This window comes from Monodelphis domestica, chromosome 1 (assembly GCF_027887165.1).
Source record: "Monodelphis domestica isolate mMonDom1 chromosome 1, mMonDom1.pri, whole genome shotgun sequence".
In the NCBI taxonomy this organism is placed as follows: domain Eukaryota; kingdom Metazoa; phylum Chordata; class Mammalia; order Didelphimorphia; family Didelphidae; genus Monodelphis; species Monodelphis domestica.
In genome coordinates, this window is record NC_077227.1 from 228,740,382 (window position 1) to 228,759,588 (window position 19,207).

The following is a 19,207-nucleotide window of genomic DNA, read 5'->3' on the forward strand; positions in this document are numbered from 1 at the left end:
TAATATGTGATTTTTTTTTCATTGGATACTTGGCAAAATAAAAAAATAAACTCTTGGGTGAGTGATTCCATGAACAGTATCTTCACGAAAGGGAACATTATTCTAAAAAGCCAGGGGGGAAAATAACCCAGATTTTTTTTCCTATTCCAAAAAACAAACACCAGCACAAAACCAATGGTTCCTGTTGTTTACTTTGTCAGAGCTAAATAAAGATCAAAATGATAATTCTTGGTACACATGTGGATTTTGCTGACCCCTTATAACTAGTTACTATAGGGCTCGCCAGACTTCTACAGCCCACGGATTAGGAACTGCTGCATCACACCATACTGGTCTTCTTTGAAAAGTTTATTTTAAATTAATTTAAAGTGTTCTCTTCTTTTTTGCCATCATTGCTCTCCTCGTGCTTTTTTTTAAAACCCTTACTTTTCATCTTAGAACCAACATTAAGTATTGGTTCCAAGGCAGAAGAATAGTAAGGGCCAGGCAATTGGGGTTCAGTGACTTGCCCAGGGTTCCACAGCTAGGATGAGTCTGAGGCTGGATTTGAATCCAGAATCTCCCATCTCTAAGCTTGGCTTCCAATCCATTGAGTCACGTAGCTGCCCCATCTTTGTGGTATTCTTAACAGGGGACATTCCATCTCCCAACTTCATGACAGAAAGGCATTCCTCTCTTACCCTGGCTTTTTAGAGTTTCTAGTTTCTTCAAAACTCAGCTTAAATGCCACAACCAACATGAGGTTTTTCTTAATCCTTCCAGCTGCCAGGGCTTCCTCCTCTCCATTATCTTATATTTATTTCAAACAAACATGTGTTATTATGTATCACTCCTACTAATGGAATGTCAGCTACCCAAGTATGAAGATTATTTCATTTTTGTTTTTGTTTCCCTGCTGCCTAACAGAATACTTTGCACAGAGCAGGTTCTTAATAAATGCCCATTATTTGGCTAACTGATTAAGTACTTTCATTGCATTTTTGTATGTACTTATAAATGTGATTTTTTTATACTAAGAATGTGAGAATGGGTAATAGTTAGGCTTTCCATAAACCATATCTAGGAGAAGTTGCAGTCTGTATTTTGACCAATATATTACCTTTCTCTTAAGAAAAGGAACTTCTGTGATAGTGGAAAAGGTTAATTTGTTTCCAAAGCCCAGAATAATTTATCCTGTCACCTCACATATTCATTTGTGAATCATTATGCCAGAAACAACTCTTCAGCTCACAATGCAACTGTCAGAGGTCTTCTGCCAAACATGGGGCTGACAGCTTTAGATCATGAGAGTCAAGGAACCTCCTCTCCTGTCTTTGGAATGAAGAATTTCTGGAGTCTCTTTTGTTGGCAGTCTTTGCAAATGAGCAGATCTCATAAAAATAAGGATCCCTATTGAAACAAGACCCACCCAACCAGAGGCTTGATTTCATTCTGCTGAGCAGCTTTCCATTTGAGGAACTTAGGGCTTGAAGATTTTTAAAAGTACATTTCTTAACCACAAATAATATTGTCATGGTAGCACTTCCTGTTTAGAAAAAAATCAACCATATAAGAAATAGAAAGAAGGCAAGGAACTCACATATAATAAGTATATTCAGCTATTTAAGAAGGAAAAAATAAACAAAGGCTAGTTTAAAGGCAGAGGTGAGAATAGCTAGTCTTTCTTTCTCATTCTCACATCACAATTCTGGTTTTCATCACCTCAAGTCTGGCCTATCGCCATTGGCTCTAGACATGGCTTTTGTCTTTGGTCTCTTTTGCCTAACACACATTTTATGTACTCCCAACCTCATGGCGATTCATCCTACAAAATACAAGAGTAATTGTTTGGACTCTTTGGTCTGGGCCTGGAATTTCATCTCCCCAAGCAAAGATTTCTTCCACTGATGCAGAGTAGTCACTTGCCTGTAATTCAGATGGCCTTAGGGAACCAGCTTGGGGCACTGAAAGAGTAAGTGAAATATACCCAGGATCACACAGCTGTATGTTCCAGAGGCAGGACCCAACCCCAGTTCTTCCTGACTCCAAACCTGGCTTTCTTTTCTCTATATGCCATGTTAAGTTCCTTAAGTAATCCTTTTAAAGTAGTATTTCATTTTTGTTACTCTTCTACTTAAAATCTTCAATGTAAAATCAATGTAAAATCAAAATCACAGGTTACAGAATAAAATATCTAAATCTTTAGGTCCTTCAAACAAAGATTTCAACCAACTACCTCTCCTCAGTTCTGTGTTCTTCTACTCCCTTACACTATCTATTTCAGCTGAATTCTCCTTCCAATGTGCTGTATACCTTCCCTCTTTGCTCATACATTTCTCTTACCTGGAATGTTTTCTCTATTCTCTCCACTTACTGGGTCTTTATCCACCAACCGAGGCACAGCTCAAGTCCTTCTTCTATAAAGTGCATCCATAGAGTGATAGCTTTCAGAGGTAGAAGAAAGCCTTGGAAGTCATACCTTCTAACCCCAAGGAACAGTAATTGGCCCATGGTGACACACTGACTTAGTTTCAGATTGGATCATTCTTACAATACTTTTCTCTCTGTTACCAACTTTGTTGGTGAAGACTTTGCTATGATGTCAGGAAAGACAGCAAAAGCCACCAATTTGTACCTTCCCACCATTGTTTTTGACACCTTGTAGAATCTTATGCAAGTTCAAGAACATTTGCTTAGCAGTAGTGATGTAAAATACGAATGTTGAAAGGGTTATTACCTTGTTTACCTTTCATATATTCATACTGTCTCTCAAACTAGGTGGTGAGTTCGACTTGGACATGGTGAAAACGTAGTTCCTACTCCCTAGACAAGAGATAAGCTCTATAGACAGCTCTCTGGGCCTAATTAGTACTTCAAACCTTCGAGATCTATACCCTAATAAGATACTGTGATCTCAGTGTTTAAATAGCACAACACACAGTTATATATCTACAGTTTCATTTTTATTCAGTGACACTACAGCAGTCCTGATATGAATGGCCAAAAGACACTGCTTCATTAGCCATCCTCTCAAGTAACTGGTTGTTCCTTTTTGCCTGTTTCACTGAAACATCAGGATAGGAAGAATAGGTGCTCCTCATTCTCACTTCCAGATTGTCCTTAATCTCAGCCATTGAGTAATTTTTCTTCCTTTGAGATTAATTCCATTTATCCTTATCACTCCATCTAACATCTTATCATTGTTGTTAACCAAGGTTGAGATCACTCATTCTCCTTTCTTTCTCAAGAAGTCTGGTGGCACTTGTCTCAGAGTCCTCCTTTTCAGTCCAACCCCTGCCCTCATCCTTGAAGGATTCATGGCCATGGCCTTTTGAACACCCTGGCTTCTTAGTTCATCAGGACTCTAAACTCCCATAATCTCCATCTTCACTCCACTTCAGCCACTCACAGGGATTTCTTAACCTCGATTGGACTATCTCCCATAACTATTTTACCTTCATGATCCAGAATCCTGAAATAAATATCTCTCTGACTACAATCTCTTATTTCTCATTAACTCCTTTTGCTTCATCTCTCCCTGACCTATCCTGATGAGGAAGTAAGTCTTTTCTTTGGAAAGACAAACTATTTCACTTATACTCTTTTATTTTTTAAAGAAGTTTGTCCTTTCTTCCCCTTTTTTCTCTTTCCCCTTCAATCTCTCTTGATGCATTCACTCCTCTACCATCCACAAACATACCTAGGTCTTCCTCAGCCTTAAAAATCTTCTCCATGACCCTGACATTCTTTCAAGTCATAATTCTTTTCTTTCATGTTTCTATCAATCAGACTCCTAGAAAGGGATTCATTGTCTCCCTCACCTCCAATTCATTTCTCAGGCCCTTGCAATCTGACTTTTAACTCTCTCATTCAAGTCAAACTGCTCTCTCGCCCAAGATAAGAATAACTAAACTATTAAATTCAATGAGTTTCCCCCGTTAGTCTTCATTCTACCTGATTGTCCTCCTCTACTACACTCTTTTTCTCTTGGCTCTCCCATATTTCTGATGGTTGCTTTTCAATGTTCTTTGTTAGATCATTAGTTAGATCTTCCAACTCACTAATTGTGAGCATCCTCAAAAGTTTTTGTCTTCATTTTCTCTGATCTCTTTATACTCTCTGCTTTGGAAATCTCATAAGTTTTTACATTCTATGAACATTTTTATGAAGGCATCTCCCAAATCTATTTATCCAACCATAATTTCTCCACTAAACTCAAGTCCCATACCACTTTACATGTTGGACTTATCTGCATGGATAACTCCTAGGTATGTTAAACCCAACATGTTCAAAAGAGAATTCAATATATCCCCCCCCCCCCATTCACCCTTCATCTAAACTTCCTTGTTTATTTTAATGGCAACTCCCTGGCTTTTTGCCCCATTCTCCTAATTTGCCTTTGTCTTTTGTTTCTCTCCTCCACAATCTAGTTTCCATATAAGTGTCAAATTGATATTCCTAAATTAAAGTTATGACCATATCACACAAAACACCTTCCTTCAAAATTCTTCAATGGTACCCTGGGACAAAATGCAAAATTTCTAGATTGCTATTTAAAGCCTTGAACAAATTACCTTTCATCTATATTTCTAGTCTTATTTCATACTACGCTCATATTTATACATCCTCTGTTCTAAATTACTCATAGATTCTCTCTCTCATCTCTGTGTCTTTGAATATGTGGTCTCTCATATTTGGAATGCATTCTTTCCTAACCAACCCCAGAGAGTCCTTCAGATTCCTTAAAAGCACAGCTCTGGGGCCACTTCCTATATAAAGCTTTTCCTAATCTTCCCAATTATTAGTATTCTTTTACTTCTGAAATTACTTTGCATTTCAATATTTGTACTTTGTATTTACTTTCTTAGACACATGTTGTATTGCCCCATTAGAATGAAAGCTTTATGAAGTATCCAGATCATCCACAGTCACTTCACATTCTGTTCCTCTGCTGATGCTCTAGACTTTTCCACCTCCTCCCTAGAAGCCTTATTTATAAAGAACTTTGTGTTTATTTAGTTGGATGCATCTTGTATTACTCCATTAGAATGTAATCTTCAGGAAGTACCCATGCCATTCATGTTCACGCTTCCCTCTTATTATATTAGTACTTAATAAATACTCTATCTATTGAGGATACACAGATCACATGGCAAGAACAAGAAAAAAAGCTGTACAGCCAGATATCTTTGCCATGACAGGAAAAAACAAAGGGAATTTCTAATCCTTAATGGAAAACTTTTGGAAAGATGTGGACCAGAATTGCACAAGATGGGCAGGAAGAAATGAATGGATTATAATTAGTATTGCTGGAAGGAACAATGGGTAAGCAAAATTGGACTAGATATTCTCCAAGATCCTTTTCAGCTCTGAATCATGTGATTCATGTTCATAATGGGGCTAAATATAGACTTATAATCAGGGCAGCTAGTTGGTATAGTCCAGTAATGGCAATCCTATGGCACGGGTGTCAAAGATGGCACAGAGAGCACTCTCTATGGGCACATGGGCCTCCTTCCTCTCCAACCCCCTCTTGAATTTATTACTAGAAAGGCAGATGGACTCTCCCTTCCCCCTCTCCACCATGCCTGATGACATTGTTTCACATACCCACCCCTCTGCCCAGCAGTCCAATAGGAGCACACAGAGGGTAAGGTGTGCAGCTCACAGGTGGCAGAGTTGGAGGGGAGCAGAGCATTCAAGCCACTCCCTTCCCACTCTCCACATGTGCCTCTCATCACTTGCCCCTTTGCCCAGCAGTTCAATGGGAGCACTTTCTCCCTCCCCTATGGGGTAAGGGGATGTGGGGCACAGTAGTTGGTCTCTGGTGGGGTGTGGTATGGCACTCAGTCTAGTGGGGGTAGGGCTGGGGCCTGGTATTCCATCTCTGTAATGTAGTCTATAGAGCACTGGGCTTGGAATAAAGAACACTCATCTTAATAAGTTGAAATCTGGCCCTGGTAAGTCACTTAATTCTGTTTGCTTCAGTTTCTCACCTGTAAAATGAGCTGGAGAAGGAAATGGCAAAACACTCTAGTATCTATGCCAGAAAAACCCCAAAATGAGATCACAAATTGGGGGACAGGACTGCAAGGACTTGACAGCAACAACATATACTTGTTATTGAGATAGGGTATAGGACAAAGACAGAATCTTCATTCATTGGTGAAAAATGCCATCTTCTCTCCAAGAAAAAACTAGATTCTGAATGCAGTCTGAAACACTACATTTCATTTTCTTTCTTCTTTTTTCTGTTTGAAAATTCTTCCACAAAACTAGTATGGAAAAATGTTTTATATGATTGCACATGTAAAATGTATATCAGATTGCTTGCCAACTTAAGCAGCAGGGAGAAGAGAGAACAAGTGAGGGAGAGAGAATCAGAAGAAGGGAGAGAATTTGGAAATCAAATCTTTTTGTAAATGAATATTAAAAGTTGTTTTTACATGTAATAGAGGAAAAAATAAAATATTATTTTTTAAAAAAGAATCTTCATGCATCTTAAAACGAACAACTATTTAGACTTTCTTACAGGTACTCAAGGGCCCTCATAAAGCTCCCCCTGCCCAGGTGCTGAGATTACTTTCTAGAAGGGGTAAAGATGCACAAAAAAATCACTGCCTGTCCTCCTCCAAACATCTACCTCCCATTCCACCAAAAGAAAAAAAAACTCTCATACCCTCAAGCTAAAGCATTTACCAATGTGCTATCTGGAATGACATATCCATGCGTAGGACATGCTGATAGCTTTCAAAAGTTACAATATTTTAAACCTATTACCTTTGAAATCTAGGTCAGAGAGAAACATGAATTTATTTCTGATCACATTTGGGAGGATGGATGGCAGAGTCTTTTTTTTTTGTCTTGTTCTATACCTGTTTGCTAAAAGCCTTCTTTCCTTTGCTCTCAATTTCTTTTTCTTCTATTACCTTCTATTACCCTCTCACTGCAACTCAGCATTCCAAATCCAAAGAGATTGTTTTTTGTCTTATATGTGATGGAATAGTACTGAGTTTTGTGTTTAGATTATAGTGATCCTAGAATGAAAAAATGTTAGAACTTGGACAGACCTTTAAAAATCATCTTGTCTATACCCTTCAATTCCCTCATGACAGAAGGGAGGACTGGGGGGAAGAAAAGGGAGGTGTCCAAGGTCATATAGAAAGTGAACGGTAGAAATAAAACCTGAATCCAAGTCTCTTGACTCCTCTATTTAGCATTTTCCCCACTGTAACATAATGGGCATCTTTCTCTAGTTTTTGTTTTTTCTTTTTTGCCTATGATATTCATTCATCCCTCTTTCAACAAATGTTTACTGTCCATATTATTATATTCAAGGCCCTGTGCTTAGCACTGGAGGAAAATACAAATATGAATAAGATACAGTCACCGCTCTCAAGGAGACTATAGTTTAGTGGATAGGAACACAAGGTTGTCTCCTGCAAGGTTAAGTGCTTTCTAAGATATCAACAAAATTACTATTGTAGTTCAATCAATAAGTTAATCAACATTTATGAAGGACCTCCTATGTACCAGGCTCTGTGCTGAGCACTCAGAGGAAAAGAAAAGCTTCATGGAGGAATGGCATTTGATCTGGGCCTTAACCAATCAATAAAGCAATCTTAAAGAATTTGTTAAGGACTCGATGTGGCAGCTACTGGTCTAGGTGCTGGAGACACAAAGACAGAAAGGAGAGGATCCCTACCCTGGATAATTGAATGATGAGTGGGTGGGATTTGAAAAAAAGTCAGGGCAAATGGAGAAGGTATTCTGACAATCCAGGCTTACTGGTAGTTGTAATGACTAAATGTGCTCCTTAGGAAAGATAATGATATTTACCAAAAACAAACTTAGCAGCCCATTAACATATGAGGCAATCTTCGAAATAGTTGCCATGCTTCAGGTCACTAGTAATTTACTGAATTTGCTCAACGTAATGGTAGAGAAACCTCATCCTGAGACTCCCTTCCCTACCCCAGGGTAGATGTGCTGATCTGATTTTGGTGGCTTAGGGATGTAAAAATGGAGATTCTAGAAGTATTAATAAAGGTTCCCATCTCATTTTTACAGGGAAAAAGAGTTAACGTAGGTTAGCAGAAGCCAGTAATTAGAGATATCCTCAGGCTGAATATATTACCTGAATTCTTGAAAAGGAAAGAATGCAGGGAACCAAGTCAGTAAAGGATATCTTCCCAATATTTATATTCATATGGTTGTAGTGTCAAAATATTTCAAAAGCAGAAAATAATAATAATAACTAACATTTAAATAAGCACTTACTATGTGCTGGGCACTGTACTAGGCACTTTACAATTATTATCCCAGTTTTAGAAAATTTATGTGGAAATTTATTATTACATGTAGTTAGTAAAAAAAAACATTATCTCATTTGATTCTTATGACAACCCTAAGAGGAAGGTGTTGTTTATTATGCCCTTTTTATAAATAGGGAAATGAAGGCAAACAGAGGTTAAGTGACTTGCCAAAGTCCCGTAGCTAGTGTCTCAAGTTGAACTCCAGACTGGCACTCTATCCACTATATTAACTAGCTGCTCCATCATAAAGAATTGAGTAATGGTTCCCAAGCACTTTCTGATGAAAAGCAAACAAACACATTTCTATAACTAAAGCTGTGGTTTCTGGACAACTATGCCTAGATATTGGTTTGGGTCCCATGGAGAAATGAAAAGTGACAGTGAAAAGACAGTAGATTAGGAACTGAGGTCTTTGTTTTAGTCCTGGTTCTGTGGATCTCTCCCTATGAAATTGTACAAAAACAATAGCCTTTCTCACTTCAAATCACCCTCCACCACCCCCAGCACAACCCACTAACCTGCCAGGCTCAGCGGGGATGACCTTGCCTTCTTCCTTAATGAAACGAGGACACATGAGGTGAGCTTCCTCAATTTTATTCCACTCAACTCAAAACTTCTGTCTTTGATTCAATTCATCAAGTCTTGACTAAATTGTCCACTATGGACCAGACACTGAGCTAGTTGCTAAGGACACAAAAAGAAAAGTGAAAACAGTCCCTGTCCTCAAGGGGCTTACATTTTACGGGGGAGAAATAAGAGGAGCACACTTAATAAGCACAAGTATATGCAAAGTGAATGCTGCTCCTTTCATGTCATATGTCCAGTTCTCATAGCTTTTCAGAGCTCTCCAAAATAGAAATTATGTATGTGATAAATTTTAGCTATCTCCATGGTCTAAGACTCCATGATCTCTAAGGAGAATCTGCAAGGAGGAATGGAATAATGTCTTATGAATAAGAATGGAACTTAAGATGCAACCCAAGGCAACATATGTTCTAAATCAGAGTCTAATCAACTAAAAAAGATGGGTAGTCAATAAAAGAGGCATTTGAAGACTTCCTATGAGAAACACAAAACATGCTGGAATAGATTGTTTGCTACAAATATCTCCAATCTTCTTCTTTCCACACAAAATCAATAGGACTTGCTCTATGGAGAGGTGATGTAGGTGGATGTCCACATAGGTTTTATAACTTGGCAGATGTGACAAGTCCACCTACTCCCCAGATATCAGTGAAAAAGATGGAAAGATGACCCCTACATCTACAAGCAAAACACCTGACTCTACCACATACCGTGTTACTATAGGTAAGTGACTTCTCTGGAGTTCAGTTCCCTTCTGATGTAAATGATGGTGTTAGACTAGATGACTTCTTAGATCCCTTTCAACTTTGACCAACTACGAATCTTTCTTTTTCCATCATATTACACATGATATATCTCCATCACTCCAAAGGGTACTCTCTCTAGAATCTGTCTTTAAAAAACAAACAAAAAGCAACACACAAAACCTGTGATTTCCTTAGTTTGGGCAAGTCACAATGAGGAAAATTCTACCTCTATAGATAAATTACTTCTCTACAAATCTTTCTTAGTCAGGTTGATTGGAGGAATAGAAGTTAAGTAAATTGTCCAGATTATATGGTCATTATGGGAATAAGTGGAATTGGACAAAACAAGACTGAAACCCAGGTCTTCCTATACCGTGATGTATGGCAACCCAGATGTCTCTAGAACATTGCTATGAAAATGTGTGTGGAATCTAGGAACTGAAAGTCTAAAGAAGCAGTCATGTCAAAAACACTACCTTTCTCTCTCTCTCTCTCTCTCTCTCTCTCTCTCTCTCTCTCTCTCTCTCTCTCTCTCTCTCGCTCTCTCTCATTATTTCTCTAACTCTTACCTTCTGTCTTAATATCACTTCTAAGACAGAAGGGCAAGCGCTAGGCAACTGGGGTTAAGTGACTTACTCAAGTCATACAGCGAGAAAGTATCTGAGGTCAAATTTGAACTCAGATCCTTCTGATTCCAGGCTTGGAGCTCTATCCACTGCACTAACTAACTGCTCCAATAGTACCATTCTCTAAGGACCTGCTCACAAAGCCCTTTTCTGTTGCCCCTGCCCAGAAGTGACTCCTCACTTCCTCTGAACTTCCAAAGCATTTTGTTTATATCTCTCTTATGACATATCTCATTCTAGCTTTTATTATAGTTATTTGCATACATGCCACACTCCTAGAGGCAGCATACCTAGTGAAAAGAGTGCTGTCCTTAGAGTCATAAGGATCTGGCTTCAAATCCCACCTTATACACTTATGAGCTGTGTGACCTGGACAAATCATTCAACCCCAATGTGGTTCAGGCAGCTTCCCAGAACTTATCTACTAAAACACAGTTGGGTGATCTTCATTAGGTGTATTCATTTGGGGAGTTCCTTAAAGTCAAGAACTGACTCATTCATCTCTGTATCTTAATAGCTTCTTACACAGTGAATAAAAGACTTGGTGTTGCATAAATATTTTATTAACTTAAGACAGTGTAAATTCAACAGCATGAACAGGAACTCAGGAGAATTCACTATCTGACTTTCCTGGTGGTACTTTCCTTCTGAGATTACCTTCCATCTACTTGGTGTGGGTTAATCCATGTATGTATGTACATATGTATGTATGTGCATATCTATCTGTTGGCCTGTCTATCTTTTGAATGTACCACCAATTATTAATGCATGTACATAGTAGTTTGAATGTGGCCACTTTATTTAAAAAGTAAGTTCCCTGAGGCTATGGACTGTGTTTTTGTCTTTCTTTACACTAATACATAGTACATTTCCTGTCACATGTTATTGTTGTTCATTTGTTTCAGTCATGCCCAGCTCTTCATGACCCCATTTTGGCATTTTATTTTTTTTATTGAAATTTTAAATTTAATTAATAGTTTAGAATATTTTTCCATGGTTACATGATTCATGATCTTTCCCTCCCCTCTTGTTCCCCTCCCCCTATAGCCAATGAGCAATTCCACTGGGTTTTACTTGTGTCATTGATCAAGACCTATTTCCATATATTTGTACTAGGTTGATCATTTAGAGTCTACATCCCCAATCTTATCCCCATCAACCCATGTGATCAACCAGTTGTTTTTCTTCTGTGTTTCTGCTCCCACAGTTTTTCCTCTGAATGTGAATAGCATTCTTTCTTATAAGTCCCTCAGAATTGTCCTGGTTCATTGCATGGCTGCTGGTAGAAAAGTCCATTACATTCAATTGTACCACAGTGTATCAGTCTCTGTGTACAATGTTCTCCTAGTTCTGCTCCTCTCACTCTGCATCAATTCCTGGAGGTCTTTCCAGTTCACATGGAATTCCTCCAGTTCATTATTCCTTTGAGCACAATAGTATTCCATCACCAACAGATACCACAATTTGTTCAGCATTTTGGCATTTTTGGGGCAAAGATACTAGAGTGGTGTGCCATTTCCTTCTCCAGTTCATTTTGCAGATGGGGAAACTGAGGCAAACAGGGTTGTTTGGGGTCACAGAATTAGTAAATGTCTGAGGCCTGATTTGAACTCACTAAGATGAGTCTTCCTGATTCCAGGCCCCATGCTTTATCCACTGCACCATCTGACTGTCCATAATTAGGGCCATAGTAAGCACTTAATATTTATTGACTGATTGATTGACTGGCTGACTTGGGCACCAGTGTGGAGAATGGATTGAAGTAGGAAGAGGTTTGAAGCAGGGAGGAGATTTGCTCTTAGATGGGTTGAATATTTCAAGGGTAGATAAGGCAAGAGATAGTCATTGATCTAAATATTGGTTACCAACCTTGCCCATTTTGCTAAGAAAAATCTTTTTTCTAGGAAAAACTAGGAAACTAGGAAAAATCCTAGTTTCACACAGGAAAGTCTGGAAAGAGTTTGTTGTGGTAGTGGTGGTTGTTTTTAGACCACAGATATGCTGTTTCTTAATATTAATAAAGAAACTGAAAACAAGGTTTTTCATGTGCTTCCAAAGGAGAAAAAGTGAATTTTGGTAAGGAACACATATGGAAAGGCATTCATAGAAAACACATGACAGGACATACCTTGGGAGGGTGAACTCATCCCCTTGATTTTGTAGAGTCATAAGTTATTCTAGTAATGTCATTACTCTGCTTCTCCCTACTCCTTCCCTACCACCTCTACCCCTTCATAATCGATTGTCCATAATAGGTTGGATATAGTCTCTCTATGGCATATGGTATGTAGATTTGGTCAGTTGTTCTCTGCTGGCCTCATGTGGCCACCAATTGATGTGTCCTCCTGGTCCTGAGGTTACTGCCAATTACTGCCATGTAAGACTTTGGCAGGACTGGGTACAAGGTTTTGGAAGTTCTCTTTGTTTTCAGGTCCAGACTTAAAATGGAGTCTTTAGCTGAGATCCCACCTTGCCCTCCTATGAGGTGGAATGGGGGCTGCCTTTAACTTGGAGCCCAGAGGCCTTTTCATATGTCTCTTTTAGAAAAGTGGAGCTTTCATACAACTAGTCATGGGACTAGAGAGATTTTTCCCCTTCTATAAGAATATCTTTGTCTGTTTTGAACCATTTGACTATAATAGATGATTCATGGGAGCCAAACGTTTTGGAACATAGCACAATCCCATCTGACTAGTGCTATTTTTTAGCCTCTATCAACTCACTCTGTCCCTTTTTTTTTTTTGATCTGGATCTCTTATTTCATGTGTTCTACATCTTATACTTTAAAAGAGTTGCCTGAGGGCACTGAAAAGTTGAGTGACTTGCCCAGTGTCACATAGCCAATAAGTGTCAAAGGTAGGATTTAGAGAGACTTTTTCTCTTCTAAAGAGAAAATTTCACTCTGACTTAGGGTTAGAAATTCCTCATAGCTCCCTGTTTACTATCCAGTTGCTACATTACACATAGTCAGCATCAGTTAAGAGTTTGTGTTCCCTAAAATTGCCTAGTGCTCTCTAGATTCAAGCCCTTCCTCACTAGGATTCTCAGCTCCAAATTTCTTCTTCTTTTTCCCATACAAATAATAGGAAGGAGGAAAGTCCTAAGAGCAAAACTAAGTATGGGAAATGAGGTCATTATCTTCCTCCTGCTAACTACATTGTTGATAAACATATACACATGTATGTACATATATGATTAAAATGTATATCACATATATGCAATATACATATATTTGTTAGCTAGCTATATATATATATATATGTTGCCGACTATATATATTGTTTGATGCTATGTTTTTATATATTATGAGTCTTTTTCTTTTCCATGCAAATGCTAGGAAGAGGAACAGGCACAGGGATAGAAGTAAAACCTGGGAATGAGGTCCATTTTTTCCCTCCTGATTAGCTGTAGTCCATATGTGTATGTGTGTGTGTGCACTTGTGTATAGGCATATATGTGTATGAAGATGGACATATTTTATGTGAATATGTACAGTAGATTTAATATACATATATTTGCTGATAAGCTATATATGTTACTGGTAATATTATTCAATGCTAATTATAATATATGTATGATGAAGCAGACCATTATATATCATATATTACATGTGTATATATACATATATACATATCTATGGGGCCAGTAACAAAGTCACAACTCCTATATTCTTTTTTGAGTCTGTCCTTCCTAGCCCCACCCCCAGCAAGAAATGATCTATTTCCTGAACAAATCCACCACTTCCTTTAGTAGGTTTTAAGGTACAGTTGGATTAATTTCTTAGAAATAACCTCTATTCATATACTGTTACATAAAGCAATTCTAGAAGGAAAAGATGGGGCTGAACAATAACAGCCTGACTGCTAAGAAGAAGAAATAGTCAAGTGATAAAATGGTCTGCGTTAGGGGCAAAATTAATTGGTACTTCCCGAAAGGACTAACTCTTTCTTATAGTTTCCATCTCATCTGGGTAAACTGCAGATGTGAGAAGAGAATTATTAGGAAATTTGCTTGGAGGAAGAAAAAAGAAAGATACAAACTCTTGTAACAGAAAAAGAAAATTTAATAATTATTTTTTAAAAAAGAAATTATTCTGGGTTGCTGTGCTGATAAATGAGGCTGAGTTGTTAACAGACAGCTGGAGATAGTTTATGCCTCTAATTTCAATAGCTCAGAATAAGCAATGTGAGGCACTTAATCCTTGGTTTCCTGCAGGACATGGCACTAAAAAAATTAAGTCTGTCTCAGTTCTGCTCTAAGGTCAGCAAAAGCAGGCTGACTCATTAGCTGCAGTCACACCTACACTGAATGAAACACTCTGCCTCTGCCTCCTCCTTTACATTTGGTTTGTAGGAGCAAGCTGCCCCTTCCTTCTCTTTACCTTTACATCTAATAGTTAAGTCTGCAGCACATCTTCAATGCAGTTTCTTAAAATGCCTGCCTGGCTTGAACTGGAATTGAAAAACAGCAGAGAGAGAATACTCCAGTTTTTACTGAGCCAAGCCCAGTGCCAGACACTCCACAAATATATCCTGAAATGTGCCAAAAAGAGTAAATGAATACGAAAAATATTAACTTGAGGGTTGAAAACAAGAAGTATCTCTTGAGCATCTCTTGTGTGCCCAGCACTGTGCTGGGCACTGTGAGGGCTAGCACAGCCCCTACCTTCAAGGAGACTCTCTTGGTAAGGGAGACAAGATGCGTTGTCATCATTATCAGTTTCATTTATATAGTGCTTTGATGCAGCATGCTGGCTATCCATCTGTTATCTCTTGCTCTTGTTTCCTGATTGACCCACTTCCTTTTACATTGCATCTTGCATGCAATTTACTGTGGATAACATGCTGTGGTCTATTTATACATGCCATACATCTCTCCACTATCTTTTGGCAGATCTTTGATCCTTCAAAGATGTTTGCTTGGGGTGAACACAATAATTTAATTCAGTAAACTTTTTAAAGAATCTATTATATGCCAGGCACTGTGTTAGGGGCCAGAGTTGCTTTGATACTTCAAATGTCATGATCTTGTGGAAATAGTTCAAATTTGACTTTAGATATTTACTAGCTATGTGACCCAGAGCAAATCAGTTAACTCTTGCCTCAGTTTCTTCAACTGTAGAATGAGGATAATAGCACCTATTTGTAGGGTTATAATGAGGTCCAAATGAAATAACATATGAAGTGTTTCATATAGTGCCTGGCACAGAGTAGGTGCTTTTTGCCCCGTTTCCTTCCCTCCATAGCCAACAGATTATATATACCCACCCATACCTTTTTCCTCCCTGTGATTCTTCTCCTACTTTTCCATAAATTCCCCATATAGGATATTCACAGGTATATCCTAGGCAGGAGGCCCTTCCTTTTGTTCTGTCAATGGATCAATAAACATTTTATTAACTGCCTACTATATACCATGCACTAAACTAAGCATTGGAGATATTAAGAAAGGTAAAAGATAGTCCTTGCCCTCGAGGAGCTCAAAATCTAATAGGGGAGGCAACAAGAAAACAAATCTAGGTATCTCTTCCACATTGCAGGGATTAGGGGGTTGAGGGGCTACTGGGATCTGGAAAATCTGCATAAAATGTTTCCATCCTCCTTTTGTACCAGAGAAGTCTGAATTGTTTCTTTTTCTGGCATGGGGGATTTATAGTATCTTAATGTAAAATTTGGTTTAAGTATTTGGTCATGGGCTATATGTAGGTCAGTGTTAAGTAAAAAATATGTTGATATCATACAATACTATACTTTTATTTTAAACATTACTGAGTTTCCAAACTTTTTCTGTGTCTTCTGCTGGACTTTGTGTGTTGTCTCTGGCTTCCACAAAACTATAAAAAATTTCCCATTTAATTTATTATGTCAACTCCAGATATTTTGAAACCACAATGGGGAAAGTCAAGATGTGGAAGGGATACCTGTATATACAAACAAGTTATATATAGGAAAAATAGGAAATAATTAAAAGCAGAAAAGCACTAGAATTAAGAGAGGTAGATAAGGTCTTCCTATAGAAGATCAGACTTTAGTTGGAACTTGAAAGAAGCCAGGAAAACCAGAAAATGGAGTTGAGAAGGAAGAGCATTTGGGTGTAGAATTTTTTGCCAATCATTTTATATGTTATTGTTAGTAATATTCTATAGCCTATTTACACCAACCATATATAAGGTGTCCCAAAAGTCTTAATGCCTTTTAAGCTATAAAAACTACCAAAGAAGAGAGAGCTAGGAGGAGAAAGTAGTCAACAGCGTAAAATGCTACAGAGACCAGTTCAGATGAGCATATATCAAAGGGTTCAGAGAAAGGAGAAATAGAATCCTATGTCTTAAAATGTTACAGGTCAAGTCAGCCCAAAAGGGATAGAAAGGTATTAAGAATTAAATTACCCTACTCTCATTGGAATTGGCTCAGAGAGGAAGTAACAGGCACATTCAGTTGGGTATTGAAATCTATTTTACCCAAGAGGGAAGTTGGAGAGGAGGGAGGGCAAATAAAGGGAAATAGTGGTCAGAAGCAAAACAGGTTTTTGAGGAGGGAAAAGAAATAGAGAGTCAGCCAGAAAGACAGAAAGACAGAGACAGAGAGACAGAGACAGATTGAGAGAGAATGGATAAATAGGAAAAAATAAGATGGAGAGAAATACACAGTAATCATAACTGTGAATGTCAATGAAATGAACTCACCCATAAAACAGAAGCAAAAGGTAGTATAGATTACAAACCAGAATCTAATAAAATGTTATTTCTAAGAAACATACTTGAAACAGAAAGATACACACAGAAAAAAAAAATAAGGGGCAAAATCTACGATGCTTCAGCTGAGGTGAAAACAAAAGCCAAGGTAACAATAATGACTGGACAGATAGGTGACCCACTGGTTAGAATGCTGGACCTGGAGTCAGGAAGACTCATCTTTCTGAGTGCAAATCCAGCTTTATATTGTTACTGGCTGTGTGATCCTAGGCAGATCACTTAACCCTGTTTGCCTCAGATTCTTCATCTGTAAAATTAACTGAGGAGGAAATGGCAAACTATTTCAGTATCTTTGCCAAGAAAACCCAAATGGAGTCACAAAGAGTCAAACACAACCAAAAAACTACTAAACAATAGCAATTATGACCTCAGACAAAGCAAAAGCAAAAAGAGATGAGGGAAAATACATTTTGCTAAAAGGTACCATAGAAAATAAAGTAATATAAAGTTAAAAAAAAAACATGTCCTAGCATCCAAATTCTTGTAGGAAAAATTAAATGAGTTACAAAAGGAAATAATAAAACTATGCTAATGGGGGACCTCAATTTCCTCTCTCAAAACTAGATCCATTTAACCATAAAGAAAGCAATAAAGAAGTTAAAGAGATAAATAGAATTTTGGAAAACTTAGTTAAGATAGAACTTTGGAGAAAACTGAATGGGAATACAAAGAGTATACCTTTTCCTTGGCTGTACATGGCACTTTATAAAAACCAAACATGTATTGGGGCATAGAAACTCTATATCAAATGCAGAAATGCAGAAATTTTAAATACATCCTTTTCAGACCATAATGCAATAAAATTACATTCAACAAAAACTTAATTAGAAACTAATCTAATAATCTATCCTTTACAATTAGTGGGTAAAGAACAAATCATAGAAACTAGCAATAATCTCATTAAAGACAATGACAATGATCAGATAACCTACCAAAATTTATGGGATACAGCCAAAGAAGTATTTAGGGGAAATTTTATATTTCTACACACATCAACAAGATGGAGAAAGAAAAAAATCAATGAATTGGACATATAATTTTTAGAGCCTAGAAAAAGAACAAATAAAAAATCCCTGATTAAACATCATTTTGGGAAATCCTGACAATCAAAGGAGAAATTAATAAAATTCAAAGAAAACTATTGAACTAACAAATAAAGTTAGGGGTTTGTTTTATGAAAACAACAACAACAATAATAAACTAGGTAAATCACTGGTTAATTTGATTTTTTTTTAAAGAAAGAAGAAAATCAAACAGCCAGTATCAAAAATGAAAAATGTGAATTTAACACCAATGAAGAGGAAATTAAAGCAATCATTAAGAGTTATTTTGCCCAATTATATGCCAATAAATATGACAATCTAAGTAAAATAGATGAATATTACATAAATTGCCCAGTTGACAAAAAGGGAAAATAAAGTACTTAAATGATCCCATCTCAGAAAAAGAAATTAAACAAGTCATTAATGAACTTCTAAGAAAAAATTCCAAGGGCCAGGTGGATTCATAAGTGAATTTTACCAAACATTTAAAGAACATTCAGTTCTAATACTATATAATCTATTTGGGAAAATGGGTAAAGAAGGAGTCCTACAAAATTTCTCTTACAACACAAATATAGTGTTGATACCTAAACTAGGAAGAACAAAAACAGAGGAAGAAGACTACAGAACAATTTCCTTAATGAATACTGATAACAAAAATTTAAATAAAAAACATTATCAAGGAGATTACAGCAATATATAACAAAGATCATATAGTAAGACTAGGTGGCATTTGTACTAGGAATGCAGGACTGGTTCAATATTGGGAAAATAGTCAGCATAACTGACCTTATCAAGAACAAAAACAATAAAAATCATGAATATGTCAATAAATGCCAAAAAAGTTTTTGACAAAATACAATATTCATTCCTATTAAAAACATGAGAAGCATGGGAATAAATGGAGCTTTCCTTAAGATGATAAATAGTATCAGTCTGAAATCATCAGCAAGCAATATCTGTAGTGGGAATAAGCTAGAAACCTTTCCAATGAGATCAGAGAGGAAGCAAGGATGCTCATTATCACTATTATTATTCAATATTTGTACTAGAAATACTGGCTGTAGAAATAAAGAAAAAGAAATTGAATGAATTAGAATAGGCAATGAGGAAACAAAACTATAACTCTTTCTAGACAGTCTGATGGTATACTCAGAGA

At 37.3% G+C, this 19,207-nt stretch overlaps 1 long non-coding RNA gene across 1 annotated transcript in view; it reads left to right on the forward strand.

Annotated features, from left to right (window-relative positions):
• The window catches only part of LOC103106567 (uncharacterized), a 46,993-nt gene that overhangs the window by 19,760 nt on the left and 8,026 nt on the right, over positions 1-19,207 (forward strand). Inside the window, exon 3 of the long non-coding RNA XR_457228.2 lies at positions 9,436-9,602. This is a non-coding gene — a long non-coding RNA (uncharacterized LOC103106567). The remainder of the gene's footprint in view (positions 1-9,435; positions 9,603-19,207) is intronic.